Source organism: Protopterus annectens, chromosome 9.part0, assembly GCF_019279795.1.
Source record: "Protopterus annectens isolate FY-2018-M chromosome 9.part0, PAN1.0, whole genome shotgun sequence".
NCBI classification, from domain to species: domain Eukaryota; kingdom Metazoa; phylum Chordata; order Ceratodontiformes; family Protopteridae; genus Protopterus; species Protopterus annectens.
Window position 1 is genome coordinate 619,203,886 of NC_056743.1, and position 20,444 is coordinate 619,224,329.

A 20,444-nucleotide genomic window follows, 5' to 3' on the forward strand; every position below is an offset into this window, starting at 1 on the left:
TAAAATGGAAACACACAAAAAAAGAACTAAATCAAAAGTCTCCATGTACATTCTGCATTAAGCCCATTAGGGTTTAGGGTACCATATTTTAAAATATAAATACTTTCTTTATACAAAAGCCTGTTCTTATTTCCACTAATTTCACTTGATGTTGAACTCCTAGAAGGCATTTACTGCCGAAGCGCTAGATAAGAGCATTGTTTTTGCGCCTGTTCTTGTTTTATTATACAGTTTTTCAGTATATGGTTTCCTTTTTGATCTGGCCTTTTGTCATATATTAAGTTAATGAACAATGCCTGCAGGTTAGTTGTGTTGAATGTTTTATCAGTGTTGAGAGTTATTAGTCACACCCTTGACAATGTCAACCAAATAAGACTTAACTTTCACAAAACCATGAAAACATTATTAGAAGAAAAGGATTATCTTAATGACTGTTTCTAAATAATAACCATGCCCCTAGTTTAAATGATTACATTAACATTAAAAGTTTTTTTTTTAAGATAACATTTCTATTTTTGGCATTTTCTTTATAAATATTCAAAAGGCTAATTAGGTTCCTTAGGTTTCTTAAGGTACTGTAGAGAGTTGATTATCCGATCTAACTGGGACCTGGAGTAGTTTGAATAATCAAACTATTCGGATAATCAAACATATAACTGAACCAGATAAAAACGTCTAAAATCTTGTTTCTTTTTTTGCATGCAGAAATACAGTTTTCAACCATTTAGCGATTTCAGTGGACAATAAAGAATATTTTTCACACACAAGCTGGCTACAAGCTCAAAAAACATGCTCAAGTGAATACATATAATGATGTATATCTCGAACTAAAAGACTCAAATGAAGCAACCAGGCAAAATTACGATATGTTGAGGCCAATACAATTAATGTTTTATTACAAAAGATGAGCGCTTTCGCTAAGTAGCTTCTTCAGATCATATACAAATTTCCAATAGTGAACTTTCCTTATATATAGGAATTCAAATGGTATACAACCAGTCACTAACATGACTTAATTAATTCTACTTAAAGTGATACTGCAAATAGTCATCTTACATATTATAGCTTGATTTCCTACTACAATGTCTACAAAATAATAATAATAATATATACAATACTATACTTGTGAAAAGAACGTACTTATAAAAAACATACTTATAAAAAATAATAAATAAATGAAACTTACATATAAATCATGTTGCACATTTATAAAAAACGATGATAAATGCTTTAAAAGTCTGTCTATTAATACAATTTTGTATAAATATAATTTTGTATCTAACATTTCGTATTACTACTGTGTTGTATATACGAAATAAAAATCCTTAATAAATTATGCCTTAGTAGGCTTTCATTTAATATTCCTATGCTTATTCAGTAGGGGTTTAATTGTGGCTCTTTCGTTCAACCCACTACCTCTGTCTGCTCTGTATAATTATCCAGTTGTTTTCTCTATATTCCTTATGATTCCTGATGTCACCTTCACGTATACTAGTGAAAATCACCTGCAATGCTCTAAATGTAAAATGATGTGTGTCCCCATATCGTGAAACATGCTTTGCTAGTGCATTGTGTTCAGAGCCCTTTCTGATGTGATAAACATGTTCCCTTATTCTATCTCTAAAAATTCTGTTGGTTTTTCCAACATAAAAAGAGCAACAATTCTGGCACACCACTAAATACACTAGATTAGAAGTTTTGCATGCAGCATATGCACTTATTGTAAATTCTTTCTGAAGATCTGGATGCAAAAATGTTTTCGAAGTATCAATATACATGCAAAAATGACAGCTTCCACATGGGGTAGTAGAATTACCTTTATCGTGTTCTCTTCTATTGTGTTGATAGCATAGCAATCTCTTTAGATTTTTTCTATTTGTACAGAGAATATATGGTTGGTCTCCTACTATCTTTTTGATCTTGGCATCTACTTGTAGAATAGGCCAGTTTTTGCTGAATATTTCAGTTAACTGCCTGTTATCAGAGGTGTAATACATGGGAATCTTTACGGTTACAGGTCTACTTGAGTTTCTATTGGAAGTATTCTCTGAAGTTAAGCCAGAATATGGTGCTGCTATATTCTCTCGTAATATAGGAATGTCATTTAAACCACTTAAAATCGCTTCCTCTTTATATCCTCTAGCTAATAGTCTGTCTCTCAAATTATTAATTTCCTCAGTAAAACAGTCTTCTGATGGATTCAATCTCGATGTCCTAACACCTTGGCCTCTAATCAGGTTCTTGAATACATATCTAGGATGCATACTGGATCTTAATAATAAGGAGTTCCGACAGCATGGTTTACGAAAAACTCCTGTATTAATTAAACCATTTGTTAGTTTCTCTATATAAAGATCTAAATATTCAATCCTAGAACAGGATCTATTCATGGTAAACTTCACACATTCAGTTAGATTGTTCACCTTACTGTAAAACATACCTAGGTCCCTATAACTTTCTCTCCATAACACGAAGAGGTCATCAACAAAACGTCGATAAAAGATGACATGTGTCTTGAATTCATCTAAATTGAAAAGTATGGTTTCCTCCCAATGTGCCAAAAAACATGTTGGCATAACTATTGACAAATGGGGTCCCCATAGCCACACCATCCCGTTGAATAAACAGTTCTCCATTGAAAGTGAACAAATTATTTTCCAAAACTAACTCTAAGAAATGAGTGACAAGATCTGCTTGTACAAGTGGCATTTCACTATTTGTTAGAATATATTCATATACATATATATATATATATATATATATATATATATATATATATATATATATATATATATATATACACTGTACCCCCAATTCATTGGGTATAACAGTAAACAACGAATGTACATCAAATGTAACTAATACTATTTCCTGTATGTTTGCCTCATCTTTCAAACTTTCATAAAGATCTATTAAAAAATGTTTGGAATCTCTAAGAACATGTTTATTTCCATTAATAATTGGTCTAAGATGTTTTTCTATGTAGACCGAAAGATGTTCAGTAAGCCAACCGCCACCTGCTACTATCGGTTTCATTGGTGGATCTGTGGGGTTCTTATGGACCTTAGGGATACTAAGGCATAATTTATTAAGGATTTTTATTTCATATATATATAACACAGTAGTAATACGAAATGTTACATACAAAATTATATTTATACAAAATTGTATTAATAGACAGACTTTTAAAGCATTTCTCATCTTTTTTTATAAATGTGTAACATGATTTATATGTAAGTTTCATTTATTTATTATTTTTTATAAGTATGTTTTTTATACGTATGTTCTTTTCACAAGTATAGTATTGTATATATTATTATTATTATTTTGTAGACATTGTAGTAGGAAATCAAGCTATAATATGTAAGATGACTATTTGCAGTATCACTTTAAGTAAAATTAATTAAGTCATGTTAGTGACTGGTTGTATACCATTTGAATTCCTATATATAAGGAAAGTTCACTTTTGGAAATTTGTATATGATCTGAAGAAGCTACTTAGCGAAAGTGCTCATCTTTTGTAATAAAACATTAATTGTATTGGCCTCAACATATTGTGATTTTGCCTGGTTGCTTCGTTTGAGTCTTTTAGTTTGAGATATATATCATTATTTGTGCAACGGAGCATTTATCTGGTTGGTTACTAGCGACTTGTTGTTTCTTGAATACATATAATGTTTACATATTCAGATTTCAGGATTTTTCCTACCTGAAAACTTTGGAAGGCTGGTTCGGATAACTGAACTTTTGGATAATCGACTCTCTGCTGTATAATGACTCTTTTGTTTTAAGTGGTGCTTTAAAAGCAACATAATACTCCTCTGATGTTTTAGTAGATGTGTTTCAACCATCTTCAATTTTTGTTTGAAGGGATTTCTTTTTGTATCGACAATTTTAATACATTTGATTTTGTATAATTTACTGCTCAATGCAAAGTTACATGTATTTTCCCCACTTTCAGCCCTGTGTTTTTAAATATTTGTGTCAGTAGCTCATCGAACAAGGAATACATTCACTGCGCAGGATCACAATACACTGGTGATTAGGATTTTGCTCATTTCCTCACTGTAGTGCAGTCTTGAAGTTTGTATATATCACTAGCAGGGGGTATGGGGGTGCCGGGGGTCCCCCCAAGAAAAAAAATCAGATATTGTGTTTCTGGTTTAGGTTTTGATGTTTCGGGTTTTTGATGTTATAATGTTCGCTGTTGTGAATATTCAATGTTTAGATAGGGATTCACACACACACACACACACACACACACACACACACACACACACACACATATATATATATATATATATATATATATATAAATAAATAAATATATATATTTATTTTATTTATTTATTTTAAATTTGTTGACCAGGATAGTTAGACTGGATATATGCCTATTTTCAGCGGAGGCCCGGGAAGAAAAGCTACAAGATAATAATACACAATGAACATAGTTTCAAGCAGATTACAGTCATAAGCAATGCTAGCATTTAGCACATATAGTACTAATTTATTATAAAATACATTACAAAACATAATATTATTTTCAAAGTTATATATACATAACATTACATTCAGGTTTAAGACACGTTGAGCAGCAGTTATACAATTGACCCTTCCTGAAATGGCGTGGCAGAAAAAAGTTAGAAGTAATTGAAGGTAAGAGAGGTTACTAGTCAGGGTTAGTGCAAGGACATAACCAATGAGTTTTGAAGTATTTCTTGAGTTTGTTTTTGAACCAAGTTAGTGAGGGTTCTAGGGTCAAGTCAGCTGGGAGTCTGTTCCATGTTTTTCCAACAGAGTTGGCAAACAGAGAGTCCCCAGCTATGTAGTTGGATTTGTATGTTTGAACTAGGAGTCTAGTGGATGATCGCTGTGGCCGGGTGCTAGTGTAGGGGGTGATAATATTTTTTAGTGCAGGTGTAGTTTATGGTTGGTAAAGGACTTTATGTGCCACTATTAGCTGGTTGAACTGCAGTAGGCTAGGCAGATCAAGCCATCCTAGGCGATTTAGGCTGTGACACTGGTGTGTCTTGTAGGCTGTGCCAGTAGTAAATCTGGCAATGTGGTTATAGAAGGATGATAGTTTATTAAGATCTGTTTTGCTTAAGTTGGAGAATAGAGGTGAGGTGTGGAGAAGAGTTGATAGATGGGAACCGGCATTTGCAGTTCTAGCAAGTGGGGTAAGGAAAGGTTTGATTCTGTAAAGAGAGCCAATTTTTTTATTAATGGTTTTGATAGTTTGATTTATATGCACATCAAACTTCAGGCTGTTATCAATTATGACATCTAGTAGTTTAGTTTGGGCTTCTGGGAGATGATAGTGCCATTGTTAGCAGTTATGTTGAAGGATGGCAGGGGGGTCCTGCGTGTGGGGGAGAAGAGGAGAAGCTTAGTTTTGTTAAGGTTTAGAATTAGATGTTGATTGGAGAGCCATTTTTCCACTGTATTGAAGATATTTTGGGTTAATTTGAATAAAGTAGATGGTGAGGTGTCAGAACAAATCAAGGTGGTGTCATCTGCATATTGAATGCAGGTAGCATCTAGGATGACTGAATGAAGGTCGTTGATAAAGATGGAGAAATGAAGGGGCCCTAGTATCGAGCCCTGGGGGACTCCTTATGTGATGGGTAGGCGAGATGATAGCTTGTCCTGCCATAGGACTGCCTGTTGCCTGCCCTGCAGGTAAGATTGAAACCACTGGAGTGCATGGTTGCTTAAGGAGAAGACCTTCAAGGTATTTATAAGCATTTTGTGGTCAACCATGTCAAAAGCCTTGGATAGATCTAGAAAGAGTGCTGAGGATAGTTTGTTATTATTGTGGTTGTGGTTAATGAAGTCAGAGAAAGAGAGGAGGGCAGAAGTAGTACTGTGGTGTGGTGTGGCTTAAAGTCATGCTGAAAGCTGGACAACAGCTTGTTCTGTGTGAGGTAGTGCATTAGCTGTATGTGTACACACTTCTTCATAATTTTAGCTAGAGGTGACAGAATAGCTACTAGTCTAAAGTTTGACAGCTCAGTGGAACTGCCTCCTTTATGGAGAGGCATGACATGGGAGACTTTCCATATAGTGCGTACAGTAGCTTCAGATATAGCTCTGTTGATCAAGATTGAGATGGGGTATGCTATGGTGTCAGCAACCTTTTGCAGATAGTCTGCTGGGAGGAGGTCGGCAGCCAGGGTGGTAGGTCTTAGCTTCTTAAGTAGGGCATGAATAAGTTGAGTAGGAATAGGTTGAAAGGTAAAGTGTGTTTGGGTACTGGGTGAGGCTGCATTAGAATTAGAGCCATTGGGAGAGAGTTGGCTTGCTAGAGACTGGATAGTCTCTGTGAAGAAGCTGTTAAAGTTATTAGCAATGTCTACTGGGGATTTTTGTTGGGAAGCTGGGGGGGGGGTCAGGTGGCAGTTTGGCCTGGGTGGAGTAGTCTGTTTATTCCTGCCCAGAACTTTTGAGGTTTGTTTTGGTGTTTTTGCAGTAGATGGTAGTAGTAGTTCTTCTTGTCTAAGGCTATGGATTTTTTGGTGTCATTCCTTAGCTGTCTGAATCTTAGTTGATCAAGTGGGGCTTTTGTTTTTCGGTAGGTGGCTCATGCTTTGTTTCTGAATGAAATTTTGGTTTTGGTATCTTTAGAAAGCCATGGTGCAATATTAACTTTGGCTCTAATAGAGCGACTGGGAGCATGGGAGTTAAGAATAGCAAGGAATTTGGTGTTAAAGTATGCTACTGCTTCATCTAGGGGGAGACTTTTTAGTACTGACCAGTTGCATGTCCTAAGTTCATTTTGAAACTTGGTGAGAATAAAATTATTGTTGTTTCTTAAAGTTCTATAGGTGGGTTGGTAGGAGCAGTCTACTTTGAGCTTGATTAAACAGGTGAGGCAATGGTCACTTAGATCATCAGGGAAAGTGCCTGATTTATAAGGTTTAAGATAGGTATTGACGAGTATCAAGTCTAGGTACTTTCCTTGTTATTGGGTTTTCCTGTCCTGGTGGGGGAGGTTATGATTTGAGTAAATCCATACAGGGTATGTGGGTTGTAGGGGTTTCACAAGACCAAGTGTTCCAGTCAATGTTGAAATCCCCAAGAACAATTGTTTCTTGGGGGTAGTTATTGGATAACCAATATAAGAAGTCTTCTAAGGTTTCTGTGTTCCTCCCTGGGGAAATGTCAACACAGACAATGTTTACATTTTTGTTTTTATTAATTTGTAATTTTGAGATAAGAATTTCAGCATTATTGAACTGGTGTGGTTGTTGGGTGTCTATGCTGACAGATAGGGTAGACTTATAAAGTATGGCTACCCCACTACCCTTTCTGGTGGTACAGTCTAGTCGAAACATATTGTACCCTGAATGGCAGATGCAGGCTTTAGCCACGTTTTTGTTAGGCATAATATATCTGGGGAATGAACAGCTAAGAGGCCATGCAGGTGCTGAGTTTTGTTATTTATGCCCCTAATGTTTATATGGCAGGCCAGCAGTGAGTTAGGAGGTCTATTTGTTGGAGCTATGGTGGTAGGGGATATAGTAGGGGGATTAGGGTCAACAGGTGGGGATGGATCACGGTTTAGGTGGATGTCGCCATCCTTTGTGAGGATGTAATGTATCCTGAGTATGAGTTTTAAGATTTTGAATAAAGTTTGGTAATAGTGTCTAGTTTTAGGCCTAATGTAACTAGGTCTAGTAAGATGGTAAAATGTAATATGATCATCGAGACCAGAACATCAGTATTCAGAACATCGAAGGTTTAAAGTGGAAGTGCCAGGTAAGTGAAATTGTAGAATTTTGGGTGTGTATGCAGGTCAGCAAGGTGCCCTGCATGTTGTGTGTGTGTGTGTGTGTGCCATCTGAGTGTTGGCATTGCAGGTAGGGTACGGGAAATGTCCAGTTTAGCACTACCGCATATAGCGGTAAATGGGAGATTTCCCTTACCCCACTATAGTGCAATCTCGGAGTTGGAATATTAAAGTGGGGGGTGTGGGGGAGTGCAGGGGGGGGGGGCGAAGCCCCCTCTGCATAAAATAGTTTTTGTAAGTGTTTTGTTTTTTTTATGTGGTTCATTTTGAGCCTTCGATGTTCTGAACATCGATGTTCTGGTCTCGATGATTAGAACGTCAATCTTCTGAACATTCGATGATTCAAAGTGGATCTAAATATAGATATATATATATATATATATAGATATATATATATACATAGGTTTTCTATCAAATGCATGAAAATCACAACCATGAACAGTGATTTCCACGTCGCATATCCTTGACTCATACATATTAAGTAGGTCGTAAGGTTGACGCAACATGATCGTCAACGTTCTGCCAATATTAATGTTGGCAGCTACCACTGCCAACCATGCTTTTTCTGCCTTGTGTACGTCCTTCTGAAAGGACGTACACATGAACGGCGACTGTTCGAGGAGGAGGCTGTCATGTAACTGAATGTTGACATTTTGATTGTAAAACATATATATCTATCTATATGTATATATATATATATATATATATATATATATATATATATATATATATATATATATATTATAATTTCCAAAGTAATGTTTCAATTTTGTCTTCTGGTTTACATTTCTTTTTCTATTTTGTATGTTACTTCCTTGCACTATGCAATGCATTTATGTTACTCTTTAATCACATGGATACATGGCTTCTAGATTATAAAATGGTGAATGATTCATGTACCAACAATTCTGAAGAAGTCCAACTTTTATTCAGACAAAATTAGTCAACTGTTTTGGATTGAACTTTTTCCTTTTAATTGACTAGGTGGTTGGATTTCCTTATAGCACAGTTGTTTTTTTTTTTCATTCTTGGTTTTGTTACTGTGCTTTTTACAGATAAATCCCTCTGTAACCTATGAAATTGTCAACTAGCTACTAATAGAATGCAATCTATTAGAGTTGGTGGAAGTCTTGCCTACAGGGGGTGTACAAAAGGGCTCTTTTCTGGGACAAGTTCTATTTAGCATTTAAAAAAACATTAAAGACATTTAGCTGGCAAAGTTCACATGCAATCAATCACAAGCTGAGAGTCTCAACAGCTCCATAGAAGATAATTATATCCCCCAAGATGGCCTAACTTAAAAAATTGTAATGTCCGGTTCAAGGTCTAAAACCGAATGCCAAAAAATGTTTGGAAAACAAGAGGTCTTGCATACTTACTGCATTAAATGACACACCCCTTAAAATAGACCGTCTCACCAGATATCTGTATACTTCTGTGGATAACAAACTCTCTCTTTTTACTACTACATATCTGCTTTTATTAGGAAAGCCTTCTACCTCAACCAGTTTATTAATAAGGCATCTCCTCTAATCCAAAGAGGTCATCATTCCCCTCTACCTTTCCCTCAAAAGGGCAGTAACAACCATATCTCTGCTCAAGGGGGAACCATCAACGGACCCAGGAAACTACTGATTCAGAAATCTGACTAGCTTCATATGCAAAGTCATGGAAAGGATAACAATGGACCTGATTAACAATGACTTAGAAAATCTCCAGACTCTAGACCAACCCAGTTTGGCTTCATCAAGTTCAGGTCCTGCCTGCTCAATCTGGTGGACTTCTATGAGAAGGTCACCAAGGCCATGGATGAGTGTTAGTGCATACTGCCAACCTTGAACTGGCCAAGAGAATTTGACTCATTACCCTGCTCATGTATTATAGATATACTCATAAAATTGGGCATAAACTCTTAAGTCATAGGATAGATGGCAAAATGGCTCATGGATAGGGTACATGTTATTAGAATGGGGGAATCCACATCCAACAATAGGCCAGTCACCAGTGGAGTACCATAAAGTCTCAGTGCTGGACCCCCTCCTGTTTGGGATGTACTTCTCATATGTCAAGGCAAATGTAATGGCCTTTAGCTGACCAAGTTTGCTGATGACTACAAGTTGGGGGCAACCACTGACTCCCCAAACCATGTTGCTATTCTATAGAAAAGACTAACACAAACCATGGCCTCAAACTAAATGTGAAGAAGTGCATATGAATACCCTTTGGGAAATCAAATACCCTTGCAAATTACAACACTGATAGCACCCCCAAAGTATATTTCCAATGGTGAGAGATCTGGTGGAGAGGAAATCATTCTATGTTGCTAAGCTTATAAGTAAGGGCATGGCATCCAGATCTAAGGATGTCATAGTAACACTGTACTAGGCCCTCATCATACCAATAATCAAGTACAATGCACTCTTTGGCATGTATCTTGCCAGGCACCTGCAACAGTTGGAGCATCCTCAGAGGTTTCCCCAAAAAAATAAATAAATACAGGGTATAACCAACATGTCATATGTGGAAAGATAAAATTCTCTATCACTGTATTCAGTTTCCTACCAATTACTGAGTGGTGATCTATACCTGACCTACAGGGCAGTTTCTGACCCAGCCCTGATGGAAATGTTGCATCTTCACAAAACTAACTGCATGAGGGTTACCCACTCATCATCTTCTTTCAGCTGTTCCCGTTAGGGGTTGCCACAGCAGATCATCTGTTTCCATTTCTTCCTGTCCTCTGCATTTTGCTCTGTCACACCAACCACTTGCATGTACTGTCTCACCACATCCTTAAACCTTATCTTAGGCCTTCCTCTTTTCCTGTTACCTGGTAGCTTCATCCTTAGCATCTTTTTTCCCAATATACTCAGCATCCCCCCTCAGCACATGTCCAAACCAACATAATCTTGCCTCTCTGGCTTTGTCTCCAAACCTTCCAACCTGGGCTGACCCTCTAATATACTTATTCCTAATCCTGTCCACCCTCGTCACACCCAGTGCAAATCTTAACATCTTTAACTCTGCCACATCCAGCTCTAACTCCTGCCTTTTTGTCAATGCCACTGTCTCCAACCCATATAACATAGCTGGTCTCACTAACCTCTTGTAGACCTTCCCTTTCACTCTTACTGGTACTCGTCTGTCACAAATCACTCCTGACACTCTTCTCCACCCACTCCATCCTGCCTGTACTCTCTTCTTCACCTCTCTTCCACACTCACCATTACTCTGAACTATTGATCCCAAGTATTTAAACTCATCCACCTTTGCCAAGAGGGATACCCACTCCATGGATATAAACCTGATCTCTGACAGGAATAGATTATGATGGAGAGACAGGTATGTAACCCAGAGATTGCCCCTCCTCTGGAATAGGCTTTCTATTCACGTAAAGCAGAGCCCCTCCCTAACCATCTTAAAATGCAATTTGGACCAATGGATGGGACATTGCAACTTCACTCCTGGGATGGTGCCCATGTTTCTTATGGACAGAGGCAATCTGTAAAAATTGTCAAAAACCCGCTTGCTGACCCTTGTTATCTTTCCCCTACAGAGAGAAAACTGGATAAAATTGGATATACTTGTTAGTGTTCTTGAACTGTTTGCCTAGTAATCTCCTGTGAACCTATGAAGAATGTGTCCTCAGTTTAGGATTAAATAATTTAAGGGAACAGTTGCTTGATTTAATAGAGACAGATAGATATATTAAGAGCAATGAAAGAAATAGATTACAGAAATTTACTAAGACTCAAAATGTTAGAGGTCTGATAAAACAAATGAGTAGAGTAATTAAGAATATTAAAAGAAATTTAAGTGATGTAAAATAAGTAAATGAGATATATTACCGTGCAGCTAAATTAATAACAGATAAAGTTTTACCATGAAAACACAGGGCAATAAGAGAAATGAAGGGAAGAAGTCAAATGCCATCATGGAATTATTGAAAGGAGAAAACTCTAAAGCAATTAAGACAAGAACTGTCACTGTTAGAAGACTATAGAAGAAGGAATACATACAAATAATACTTAGAAAGATAAACATGATAAAAGCCACATGCAGTATCAGAACAAATCAGAATCTATTGTATAATACTGCAAAAAATAAACTAAAGATATCAGCATAGGCTGAAAAAATGAAAGGATATGCAGATAAATATAAAGGAAAGGTACAAAATAAGCAATTCATTGATGACTCAAAACTGTTTTTATAGAGAACTGGGAAACAGAGCAAAAGGAACAGAAACACTACCTAAAAAAGAGGAAACAGATGCATTTTGGAGAAATATCTATGAAAACTCTGTTGAACATAACAAAAGATATAGAAAGGACAGAAGAAGTGAAAGAAACAGTAAGAAGTTCAAATGTACAGGATATGAAATCTGATGAAGTAATGATCAGAGAAATTGAAATAAAATTAAGGAAAGCTCTTAAATGGAAACCCCCCAGCCCAGATGCGGTATCTAACTTCTGGCCAAACGTCTTAACATCTTTACATGCACATTTTGCCCTGAGTAAGATCTACTGATATGCACATCCTGAACAGACACAAACCTGGTTAACAACAGGAAAAATTATACTCCTCCTTAAAAATGAACCTGCAAGCTATCTTACAAATTATAGACCAATAACCTTACCTTCCAATGATGTATAAACTATATACTGGTACTGATGCCGACAGAGCTTATAGTCACTTAGAAGAAAATAAAATCATTGCAATAGAACAAAAGAGTAACAAAAGAAAGTCATATGGAACAAAGGATCATTTGCTGTTAAATAAAGTCTTAATGCAGAATTGTTAAAAGGGGAAGAATCTAAGTATGGCATGTATAGACTACAAATAAACATCTGACAGCATCCCACATCCGTGGATAAAGGAGTGCTTACAAATGTATAACACACATCCTACATTGATCAGTTACATTGCAGTGATCATGAAACAGTGGCAAACTACTTTGCAGTTAAGCCATTATAAAGAACAAATTACTATTCCAGGGATAAAATTTAAAAGGGAAATATTCCAGTGTGTGACTCTTTGTCACCGCTGATCTTTTGTCTTTCCCTTAACCCATTAAGCTGTCTACTTAACAGATTAGGTCATGGTTAAAATTTGGCTCCCAGAAAATAAAAGGGTGTAAAGACTTTGCATTTTATTTTTGCGGATGATTTAAATCTGTATAATTCATCAGATGAGGAGCTGAAAGTGCAACTGCAAGTGGTCAAACCTTTCTCAGGTGATAGAAGAATGTCATTTGGTCTTAATAATGTGCAAAAGCAATGTTAAAAGTAGGAAAGTTGCAACAACAAGAGTATATCAGTCTGCGAGAGGAATGTGATATAGAGGAATTTGAGCAGGAGGGAGTGGATACTTATTTGGGAAATTATGAAAGATTGACAGTAAAACATGAATAAATGTGAACAAAACACAATAAGGAATATTTCTGAAGATTAAAATTAATACTAAAAACAGTGATGACATCTAGGAACAAAGTCCACGCAATAAACCAATTTGTTCTATATGTTCTAACTTACCGTTTTAGGGTGAATGACTGGCCCTAAAAGGTACTGGAGCTGTTTGACAGGAAAACAAGAAAAACGTTTCGCTCTTATCAAATGATATATAAAAATGAGTGCATACCAAGATTATATATTCCCCGTTCTGAAGGAGGTATGGGATTCCTTGAAACTGATTATATGTATAGATCTGCAGTCGTAGGACTGCATACATATCTGCTGACCTCACCAGATCCAAATATAGTAAACGTTTTAAAACATGAAGAGAACAAGTGTTAGATATCTTCCCTGCTTGAGTAGACAAAAATCAGGCAGCAACTGAATGTGCCAAAAAAAAAAAAAAAAAAAAAGAAAAGAAAGAGAAGGATCAGATGAGAAGGTAAGAAATGGGAAAAAGGCATAAATGTAGTTGCAAGTACAGAAAGTTCCTGGAAAAACCTCATGCCAATCTGGATCTGATGCAGGAATGGATAAGGAGAGATGAATTTAAACCGAAAGATGAAAGGTTAATATAAGCAGCCTAGGATAGTGAACTACATACATGAAGGTTTACAAAGTCCATTGACCATGTGGGAAAACAGACAAATGCAGGTCCTGGAAAAGAGAACTAGTAGTCACACATCTTCTGTTGGGTGTGATACACTAATGGGAGAGGGCCTATATACTGAAAGGGCCCCAGGGCCATTAGCCTAGTAACCTCCTATGATAATGTGGCAATAGTGTTGGACTGAGGATTGTGCAAATATTACAGTACTGAAGTAGCTGAGAAGCATTGGAAACATGAGTCACAAAGCATTATAGAAAATTATGATGTTTATATCATATAGAATTACTCATTACCAACAATTCAAAAAATAGATGCCATAAAACCAGATATAGTAGTCTGCGAAAAAAAGACAAAAGTAGCATTGATCATTAAAATTGCTTCAGCCAGTGATAGCGTCTTACGTATAGAGAGATACAAAGTCGTAGGGCCCAATTTCAAAAGACTTGCTCTCAGTCTAAGTGACTAATTACACTGAGAGCAGGCTGCGGCCAGGTCTTTTGGAATCTGGCACCCTGTATAAGCCTGTTTATAGACTGGCTTTATACCAAAGAAAGTCAGTTACACTGAAAGCCAACCTTTTGGACTCAGGACAGACTTACACAGAGAGCAACTCTTTTGGAAGCTGGCTTATAAAGTATCAGGAAACAAAAGGATAAATGAGGGCAATATGGAGAAAGGTGGAGCAATGGGTCTCAGAAAAAAAATAGAATTTACAATCTTATTTAGATATGCTACTGATGCATATAACTCTGTACAAATTGCAGAAGATGTCAGTTCTTGGCACATTGCAGGTGCTGCGAAGAGGACGTTTGGCTAACATTAAAGGTTGAAACAATACTAATTTCACAAACTTTAATCATCCTTTGACTTAGGAATTGGGTCCATTCCAGTTATGATAGTAGAAACCCAAAAGACTTAGAAAAATTAAACAGAGAGGGTGCTAACCTTCTGCATGAAGGTAGCAGTTCCCAGAATTTGATGTCCTGTACATCTCAGAACAAAAAATCGTTTCTTAGTGTTGTACATTTACATCTGATATACAGTTTTGTCCTCCAAAGCATAAACAGTGGTACTATTGTTTATTAACTGTATAAATCCATTTAATGATTTTGTCCACCCATCTAGGTGAAAAATAAAATTGTTAGTACAGCATTTGTAAACCGTAATATTTTTTAAACTTCAGATCTAGTACAAAGACAAGAGTTTCCCACTCAGACATAAAAAAAATTGTAAATATTTGTCTTATGTTCTATTGTTAAAAGTTTATAGTTTTTGATGGTTTATTAGTCTAAAATGATAAATCCTGACAATTGTGACAAATATAATTGATCAAATAATGTTAGTCTAGGATTCTGTGAGTGATATGCAATATCTTAATTTCAGTTTGATTCACAATCTCCGTAGTACTTAAGTTAGATGACGTCTCAGTTTTCATAAGTGTATAGAACTGATTTTAGTGAGCTGCGGTTTATGGAGCTACAATGCACATATTTAGTAGCAGTCCCTGAATCTCCATGTCCCACCATCACCACCAGAATAGGTGCTCCATAGGAGAAGAAAAGAATGTAACACCAGCGCTACTACACAATACTGTCATACATGTCCTGTCCTTATGGTAAACTGGAAACACTAACTGACTTTATATTACACTTTGGCCATTACGTCCATAGCTTTTAAGAAACTATCCAACGATTTCTAATGCAAGAATTATGTAGAACAGAAAAAAAACATAAATGGTGTGAAACTTAAGTCAAAAACAACATGGTGATATCTTACTGTGATTAATTGTTGACCTGTAAAAATGCAGGATGATGAATAAGGCTTGCAGTATAACATTTGCATTATATAATATACATGTTGTAAGCTACAAACAGTGTCTCTCATGGATCAATAACAGTACAAGAAATTTGCATACTCACAGTACTACTATAATATGATAGTGTGGAAAATACAGTATTTTCCTGTCAGCAGTATAAGAGACACAGATTTGATTCCAGGTAGAAAAATTAATAAGCTTCCAAACAGTGATTCCTTTAACTCACCTCAAGTCATTTAAAGCCCCTGCATTTGCCAACCTTACTAACTATATACATTAAATCTGACATTAGTGTAGTTTGAAATAGTACAAATCCCTGTATATTCCCCAACATTCACTAATACAGTGTTGTCAAAGCAAGGATTGGAATTACTGATCTAACACATGTAACAGGCATCCATATGTGTGTGTGTGTGTGTGTGTGTGTGTGTGTGTGTGTGTGTGTGTGTGTGTGTATATATATATATATATGTATATATATGGGTCTACTTCACATGACCTGATGATTTGATTGACATTCATTTCACCGAGACCTAAACACCTAAAGTCCAAAACACCTAAAACCCATTTGATCGAAACTCATAACATCGACACATGAAATTAATAGCATTATGCCCTTTATCCCACTGTAGCGTGATCCTGGAGTTAGACTATATAGTTAGGGGGGGGTGAGGGCACAGACCCCCACATTTAGATAACTATTGTTGTCTGCAAAGAGTTAGTAATATCAGTTATATGTATCTATGTGTATCTTGAAATGTATGAAGTATGTGAGGGGGTACGCCCCCCCACACCCCCAATGTGGGTGGGCTGTGCCCCCCACACTCCTCTAACTATATATATTAACTCCAGGATCGTGCTACAGCAGGCCTGGGAGTATCCAGCTTCTGTCTCACTTCTCACATATATTATGTAATACAGTATTCACACTCATGTTTTAAAGTCTGATCAGCAGGCCTGGGAGTATTCAGCTTCTGTCTCACTTGTCACATATATTATGTAATACAGTTATTACACTCATGGTTTAAAGTCTGATCAGCAGGCCTGGGAGTATCCAGCTTCTGTCTCACTTGTCACATATATTATGTAATACAGTTATCACACTCGTGTTTTAAAGTCTGATCAGCAGGCCTGGGAGTATTCAGCTTCTGTCTCACTTGTCACATATATTATGTAATACAGTTATCACACTCATGTTTTAAAGTCTGATCAGCAGGCCTGGGAATATCCATCTTCTGTCTCACTTGTCACATATATTATGTAATACAGTTATCACACTCATGTTTTAAAGTCTGATCAGCAGGCCTGGGAGTATCCAGCTTCTGTCTCACTTCTCACATATATTATGTAATACAGTTATCACACTCATGTTTTAAAGTCTGATCAGCAGGCCTGGGAGTATCCAGCTTCTGTCTCACTTGTCACATATATTATGTAATACTGTTATCACACTCATGTTTTAAAGTCTGATCAGCAGGCCTGGGAGTATCCAGCTTCTGTCTCACTTCTCACATATATTATGTAATACATTTATCACACTCGTGTTTTAAAGTCTGATCAGCAGGTCTGGGAGTATCCAGCTTCTGTCTCACTTGTCACATATATTATGTAATACAGTTATCGCACTCGTGTTTTAAAGTCTGATCAGCAGGCCTGGGAGTATCCAGCTTCTGTTTCACTTCTCACATATATTATGTAATACAGTTATCACACTCATGGTTTAAAGTCTGATCAGTAGGCCTGGGAGTATCCAGCTTCTGTCTCACTTGTCACATATATTATGTAATACAGTTATCACACTCATGTTTTAAAGTCTGATCAGCAGGCCTGGGAGTATTCAGCTTCTGTCTCACTTCTCACATATATTATGTAATACAGTTATCACACTCATGGTTTAAAGTCTGATCAGCAGGCCATCACTTCTCACATATATTATGTAATACATTTATCACACTCGTGTTTTAAAGTCTGATCAGCAGGTCTGGGAGTATCCAGCTTCTGTCTCACTTGTCACATATATTATGTAATACAGTTATCACACTCGTGTTTTAAAGTCTGATCAGCAGGCCTGGGAGTATCCAGCTTCTCTCTCACTTGTCACATATATTATGTAATACAGTTATCACACTCATGTTTTAAAGTCTGATCAGTAGGCCTGGGAGTATCCAGCTTCTGTCTCACTTGTCACATATATTATGTAATACAGTTATCACACTCATGTTTTAAAGTCTGATCAGCAGACCTGGGAGTATCCAGCTTCTGTCTCACTTCTCACATATATTATGTAATACAGTTATCACACTCATATTTTAAAGTCTGATCAGCAGGCCTGGGAGTATCCAGTTTCTGTATCACTTCTCACATATATTATGCAATACAGTTATCACACTCATGTTTTAAAGTCTGATCAGCAGGCCTGGGAGTATCCAGCTTCTGTCTCACTTCTCACATATATTATGTAATACAGTTATCACACTCGTGTTTTAAAGTCTGATCAGCAGGCCTGGGAGTATCCAGCTTCTGTCTCACTTCTCACATATATTATGTAATACATTTATCACACTCGTGTTTTAAAGTCTGATCAGCAGGTCTGGGAGTATCCAGCTTCTGTCTCACTTGTCACATATATTATGTAATACAGTTATCACACTCATGTTTTAAAGTCTGATCAGCAGGCCTGGGAGTATCCAGCTTCTGTCTCACTTCTCACATATATTATGTAATACAGTTATCACACTCATGTTTTAAAGTCTGATCAGCAGGCCTGGGAGTATCCAGCTTCTGTCTCACTTCTCACATATATTATGTAATACAGTTATCACACTCATGTTTTAAAGTCTGACTTGCTTTTAATTACACTTACGCCTTACATGGACGCACTTTTCAAGTGGCCACAGTGGGCTTTAATGGTCACATGTCTAAAGCAAAATGAAGATTAGAAGTTATTTTTTTTTTATTATTTTCATTTACGTTTGTTTACCAAAGTAGTACACTGATCACAACTGCCCATTTATAGGTACTGCCTAAGTACCTAACACTGGTTACATATTCACAAACCTTTGGCAAGTACTATCCTAACCTACATTTTATCTAAATAGTAGAAGCAGAGTGTAGAACTGGACTGGTATCCTGAATTAAGGCAGGAGTTTAAAAATAAATTCTAACCTACATTTTGCTTTAGACATATGACCAACAGAGCCCCACTATGTATACACTGGATATTACAAAGCATTTTTCTGTTTTCCTAAGCTGATTATGTATCCATTCACTGAGAAATGCAAGTGACATAGTATAAAGAATACTATTTGAATTATTGATAGAAGGAAACCCAAAGCATGGCTCTGTGTTATGAAGGGATAAATCCCTCATTTTGGTCCAGGATTGATTAGTAGTTCTGGTAATGAAGCTCAGACAAGGATGAACGTGTTCATATCTTGTTTTAACTTAATAAACCATAGTTTAAACAAACAATCCTGTTTTCTTCTTTTTAATTAAGAATGCAAAGTGATCTTTGAGACAGTCCTTAAGTAAGACATTTTGCCAATGGTCTATTTTAATAATCCATACCGGGTCTATATTAGATAATCGAACGCTTAAAAGTTCGAATCACTAAAGAACGAACTTTAGTGATCGAACTTTTAAAAGTTTGAATATCTATAAAAAGAAAATTAAAAAAACAAAAAAGAAAAAGTAAAGGGTTTAAGCAGGGATGCACCCCCCCCTGCTACTTAAATATACCAACTCTGAGATCACACTTCAGTGTGCTACAGTGCGGAAATGGAAAATTTCCCATTTCCTACACTGTGGCATGATCTTGGAGTTGGTATATTTAAGTAGTGGGAGGTGTGTGTGTGGGTGGGTGCAGCAACTTTTGAAAGTTTGATCACTAAAGTTTGTTCTTTAGTGATTTGAACTTTTAAGCATTTGAATATCTAAAATAGACCCTCCATACCATATACCAATATCAAGGGCAATCATTCCTGTTCAAGTAGTTTGAGGTGAGAAAGGGAAGAAAATAGAGGCCTGTGTGTAGTGAAGAAGGAACTTTGCAAAGAGGCCATAAAAGGCCGTTATGGTCATTTTACAGAAAAATATGACTAAAGTGTCCCACTTTGCTACTGTAAAGAGCTAAAGTCATAAGCACAACTCAGATGACCTAAATCTGATTAGCAATTCAGGTACCAAGTAGACATTGGGGGGGAGTTGTGACAAACCTTTGCCTGCTTACCTCTTATCTGATCTGGGAGGACTGAAATGGCATGTTGTGGCAATTTGCTGGTGATTGGACAAGGCTTAAGTAGCATCTGCTGTTAATGGAAGCAAGTCACAGTGACATACCTGGGACTAAACAACAATTTATTAATGAAGATGCCTGCACAGAGTGCATGACTATCAGTAATATATCCTTACGGGCTAACCCTGTAAGCAACAGCTGTGGTGTCGAGATCTACTCTACTGCTCTGATATCTGATGACCTCCAAACCTGTCAAGTTAAGCCAAGACGACCTTGTACAAGAATGCATGACATCAGTAGAGCTCAGAACTGAAAAGAGTCATGCTGATGTGGTAGTGAACAAACCTCAAGTCTGTCTGAGAATAGGGATTAAAAAATATTGGTGCAGCAGTCAGCATTGTCGCCTCACTGCAAGAGGTTCACTGTTTCGATTCTCGGCTGGGGTGCCTTCTGTGCGGAGTCTACATGTCCTCCCTGTGTTCGCGTAGGTTTCCTTTGGATGTTCCGGTTTCCTCCTAGCTTTTCAAAGACATGCTTCTGGA